General features: G+C 48.5%; 1 long non-coding RNA gene across 1 annotated transcript; it reads left to right on the top strand.

Moving 5' to 3' along the window:
* Positions 1–277: 277 nt before the first annotated feature.
* LOC124705334 lies at positions 278–1,409 on the top strand. The gene is made up of 3 exons (XR_007003970.1): positions 278–706; positions 826–893; positions 1,158–1,409. It is a non-coding gene; the product is annotated as an uncharacterized LOC124705334 (long non-coding RNA).
* The last annotated feature ends 4,411 nt before the right edge of the window (positions 1,410–5,820 follow it).

The raw sequence follows: 5,820 nt of genomic DNA, 5'->3' as shown, positions 1-5,820 counted from the left end.
ACCATAAGTACCTAAACTTGGCATTCGGGTGCACTTTAGTACCTAAAGTTGCAAAACGTGCATTAGTGGTACCTAATATTGGTTTTCAGGATCAATTAGGCACTAATCGCGTCCAGAGTTGCCACCTGTGACGCCACGAGGGATGATGACTCACGCCAGGTCAGTTTAATGTTTGCAAAAAAAACCCTGCAGTTTGTAATCATTGATTTCAGATCTAGCTCTCCCCCGCACTCCCTTTGAGCCGCACTCCCAAATCAGAACCCCACGTTCGCGAGCTCCCCGGCGGCGGCGGTCCGATTAGAGAGCTCGAGGCGGTTGCCCAGGCCGGCAGCGTTAATAGGCGAAGGAGGAGTCTGCAGCGAGTGTATGTCATCTTCTCGCAGCAAGGCGGCACTCCCATCTGGCCTCCCTGGTGGCTCCGTCGGCTTCGCCGGAAATTCATCGGCTCATGTTTCTACCCTCTCCCCCTTCTCGCTCCCGATTCCTCCCGAGCTGCCCTCGATTCAGCTTCCCGAATCCCCACCTCCAGTAGCATCTCGCGAGCTGGCTGCGATTGATTCAGCTTGCTCCAGTTGAATCATGCTGAAGCCTCCTCGAACTGTTTGCCCATGGCAAGAGCGATGGCGGCGCCGGATTAGCCATGAAAATCGGCGACGCGGATACTAGAATCGGCGAGACGGCGAGGCTGTGTGTCGCCGGATTTTCGGTAACACACTAACCCGCTCTTGCCTCTACATAAAAATCGCTCTGTAGAATCTTGGACTCTTCGTGTACGTGTTGTTCAATCGTCCTGTCGCTGAGTACATAATACTTCCATCTTGCCAGGTAAAGACTAGATGATGTAACTTCTCCACCGGTAGTACCAACCATCCTCTTCTCCACTGCTGTGTGAGGTGAGCATGAATTCCCTTTCCTGGGTAACAAGGTCTGGTCGAGAAGGCAGTGTAACTGACTGGTGTGTGAGGCAATTGTTGAGAAAGTCCAAGCATGTACTCGAGGGATGTTCCCTTGATAGTTCCGGAGACAAGCAGCATGCCTTCACATATATAGCATTCCTTATGTCTTGTTTTGACTTTTTGTTTCAGCGGTAATCAGTTTCAGCTAACATTGCACATATATTAACTGAAGAACATTGTTTTTCTTGCGCTCATTTGCAGAACCAAATCCGGAGTAACTACAATGAAGAAGATGTGGAGAAGCTTGCGAGAAAGCTAGCTGAAGTGCAGCTTGAGATCGACAAATTGAAGGCAGAGACAAGATGTTGCATACAAATCACATAGAAGATTTGAGAAATAGGGATAAGAAAGAAATGGCTTTCCTCTGTGTAGTTGGTAGTTGTGCAATGCTGTATCCATGTATGTCTATAATGAGTGTTGTTTACCTGAATATATTGTAAATGCTTGTTATCACCAGATTTTGGACAAATCTAGAGGTGGGCCGTAAGAGAGATGGGCTTAGAAGACTACACGTGGAAGATCTCTGAAGCGGCCTTGTACGGAGGATTTGGGCTGGTTTGCCCGTGTATCTTTAATTATAGTAGATTATATCTTAGATCGAGATTTAGAGTTTGTATCGCACACGGTGGGATATTCCCACATTAGAAAGTCCCCTGGACTATAAATATGTATCTAGGGTTTATGGAATAAACAACAACACAACGTTCACCCCAAAACAAACCAATCTCGGCGCATCGCCAACTCCTTCGTCTCGAGGGTTTCAATCAGGTAGCGACATGCTGCCTAGATCGCATCTTGCGATCTAGGCAGCACAAGCTCCACGTTGTTCATGCGTTGCCCGTGCTTGAAGCGTTTTTGATGGCGGGCAACGTAGTTATCATAGATGTGTTAGGGTTAGCATAGTTCTTCGTATAACATGCTTACGTAGTGCAACCCTTGCATGTCTAGCCGCCCTCACACCTATCTCGGTGTGGGGGCGGCACCTGCTTGTTCATTATTTAGTAGATCTCGATCCGTTACGATTGCTCCTTGCTCGCAAGGATTAGTTTAATATACGCAATAGTTAGGCCTTACAAGGGGGGAGGATCCGAGTGGCACGTAGGGTGGCGTTCGCAAGTCCTAAACGGGATGTTCCGAGGATCAACGTCATGTTGGTTTTTTGGCCTTGTTTAGGATCGGCTTACGAGCACCGTGCGTGGCCGCGAGGCCCAACTCGGAGTAGGATGATCCGATTATGCGGTGAAAACCCTAAATCGTCGTAGATCTCATTAGCTTTATCTTGATCAGCGGGATCACCAAGTATTCGTGCACCCCGTACGAATCATGGGTGGATCGGCTCTTTGAGCCGATTCACGAGATAACCGAGAGCCGATCGAGGCTCGGATTTAATGTTTACGTGTATGCCATGCGGGAACTAAGCGAGGCATCCCCATCACCTTCACGACCAGGTATAGGTCGGGTGGCACGCCCTTGCACTTCGCATCGCCGCGTGTGACCAGAAGAGCATTGCGGGCCGTCGCTCGGAGGGGTCTCAGCCAGCCGCAGCTCTAGGCTCTTCCCGGCTCTACCGTGTTGACAGGCCGCTGCCCGCCGGTGGGTTTTGGCAGTCAACAATGCTGGGCTTGTTCTTATGCTGAATATGATGATTATTTCAAAATTTGCTGAACCCGAGCAATCGAAGTGCACAGCTTGTTTCTTTGATTAACTTGTTTGTATGGATAATCCATGGCCGGACAGCTGCTTACGGACATGAAAATAAAGAGGATTCTGGTTTCAATTCATAAGTATTGTGAATAGATTTAGCAGAAACAAGAGAATGCAGCAGTCAACTGAACTTACTGAAGAACGGAGACTGCTACAGTCTGCTACACTCATTTATCTATAACATTCGAGCAAACACATAATATTTTGCCCTTACAATATGTGCAGTACTGCAGTTCTACAAATATAGATGAACATATGTACAGGCAACTTGATGTCTTATTCAGTACAGCAACAGCAAATTAAATTTGGACGACGCAGGCAGCAGGCGCAACGGCGGGCGACCAGGACGGCCACTCCTTCTTCTCCGCTTGGAGGATGCCGGCGTGCGCCTGGCAAGCGGCAGCTCTGAGGTTGAGATCAGCGACCTGACCGACATGGGCTCCTGCTCCTCCTCTTGGGAGGACGCGGCTGGTGTGCACTAGAGCACGGACCAGGACGACTACATGTTACAGGAGACATTTAGGGTCCATGATTTCTTCCCCGATCAAACGTACGAGTAGCAGCCATGAAGAGTACGGTTAACCAACAAAGCAGCGGAGGACAAAGCAAATCGGGGGAATCGCCATACCATACTCCGGCGGGTCCTCCTTGAACACGCGGAACCTCATCTCCGGCAGGGCCTCCGCAGAGACGACGACACGGACGATCGCCGCGGAATCCTCGAGGTGGTTTCGGCTCCTCTGTTTCCGCTGAGAAGAACCGGCCACGAAAGGAAAGAATACGGCCGTATCATGGACATGCTATTTTGCAAAATAACCCCCCAAAAGTGCCCCTAATTAAGAAGGAAAGCTATGAATTCGTGGAAGGACCAGAAATCAATTATGCAACATCCTACGTGGCACGTTCTGGACGGGATTAGTGCCTAACTGAACCCAAAACCAAGATTAGGTATCACTAACGCACGTTTTGCAACTTTAGGTACTAAAATGCACCCGAATGCCAAGTTTAGGTACTAATGGTGCATATAGCTCCGGATGAAACATACGCTAATCGAGGGACCCGCGCGGGATTCGCATGCGCGCGTGCGGCGAAACGACGACCGACACGAGCGGAGGGCAGCAGGAGGAGCGAGATCTCGTTGCCCGAGCATACAGAGTTGAGTAGTTGACGAGCGCGTCTCTGTGTGTACCGCGCGGAGATCGAGATTTACAGCGTCAGTTGTCAGCTCGGGAGCGGACCGATGTCAACTTTTGATAGTGTTTCCATCGGACTGGATTTGGTGCTCTGACGCGTCATGAGACACACGGACGCATGCGCGCGATACACGCACGGACGGATCAATTCTGCCTGAGACGAAACGCGCGGCTGCCGTTGACTTGTTCCAGCGAATGCTGCGCTGACGTCAGCTGGACCGGTGGATTCTCACGTCGGGCGCGGGCGATCGATTAGTCCCACCTCGCTACCTGAAGAGACTTCTCACCACTTTATAAGGAGGAATCTCTCTATTTTTCTCGCCGAGCCTAGTAGCGTGGGCTTGTAACCCTAGCTTAATTGGCCATTAACGGGGGGCAAAGAAGTTGCAAGCGCGCAATTTGACTGTTGCTGGGTCCAGGTCGTGTGGGCCCGTAAACCTGATTACCAGCGCCTAGATGCTCGCCGGGGGTAACAGTCAAATTTGCAACTTCTTTTTATTTTTTCCACCCAATACTTTTCTTTTTCTTTTTTTCGCTCACATAACACATGTTTGACGCAGCTCGCTTTAAAGCTTCAAATTGTAAGAAAAAACTCTAGGAGACACCGCATATGGTAGCTTGGGTTGATACGCGGTTCTGTACTATTTTGTGGACCAGACCAGACACTGCATCGGTGGTCTAGCCTCGAAAGTTTGTTCGGGACGTAGCCCAAAGCCTTGATGTAGAATCACTTCTTCCGCCAGTCATGGACATAGTCAGGCAATCGACGATCAAAGTACTTGGCTTCGCTCCTCGTGGAGATTATGGCACCACCGACATCGTGGACGGCATTCTTGTTCGCATTCCGTCGGATAAAGAAGAGGCGGCCCCAAAGACCCAAGTGGGGATAGATGAAGGAAATATTCACAAAACGTGATGGAACACGAGATGTGGAGAATAGAATTGGGTGTGAGCTGATGCAGTTGCACACCGTAAACAAAAAAAAGCCCAGGAAGGAACTCGTGGGCAGGCAACGATAAATCGCGAAAGAGGAAGGCCAAGAACATTACCCGAAAGCCTTCTTCGGATCGAGGAACGAGCTTGTCGCTCGGCATCTTGAAGCTTCTTTCTTTGTACCAAACACAAAATGAACTGAAAACGTGATTAACATGTAATCCCTCCGTTCCATATTATAAGACGTTTTATAGCATTGAATAGAGAAATAGTACATTTGTCCAAGCTTAGAAGTCATCACAAGAAATATCGAAAACCACATTGTTCACCGAACAGCTCAATGAGCACGTCGCAATTCACACTTGATCATGTCAATACAACATCTCTCGAACGTCTACAGTTTGATCGCTATATTATTTGCTTGGTACTTTCTATATTCTTCGCCTGAGACATTGTCGCCAAATAGGCACTGCACTACCTGTGATCCCTAGCCTGCAAGAACAAAAATGTTCAAACTAATCTAGGGAATGATATGTTTATTCCTCACACTTTTGCCCCCTCCAGTTTCATCTCAATCTCATCTTGCATCAAAACTTTGCACAGTCCATCTGAAGAAAGAAAAAAAAACAATTTAATGAGAAGAATCTAGATTATATCAATGGAAAGAAAAGAAGATACGTACACCACGATTCATGAGTGGCAACACCTCTACACACCAAAGCCATCCATCGTCAAGTTCCTCGGCAGCAGATGAACTAGTTGCCATTGCGACCTGCCACCGTGTCCATCTCCTCTGCATCAATATCTGCAGATGAACTAGTTGCCATTGAGGTTACCCAGTACTGCTAACTTAATAACAACACATTTAATTACATTCAGTTCATCAAAAGTTGTTGGTTGAAATAATGCCGACATGCTAAATTTGGAGCGCGATGACCAAATTCATCCCGCCGTGTTTTCGACGTTCAGCGTGAGCTCGCGCCTTCTCCCCTCGGTGGCTCTGCGGGAACACATTGTTGTCGATTTATGCGGAG

Source organism: Lolium rigidum, chromosome 4, assembly GCF_022539505.1.
Source record: "Lolium rigidum isolate FL_2022 chromosome 4, APGP_CSIRO_Lrig_0.1, whole genome shotgun sequence".
NCBI classification, from domain to species: domain Eukaryota; kingdom Viridiplantae; phylum Streptophyta; class Magnoliopsida; order Poales; family Poaceae; genus Lolium; species Lolium rigidum.
This window is presented reverse-complemented; position numbering and strand designations above follow the sequence as displayed.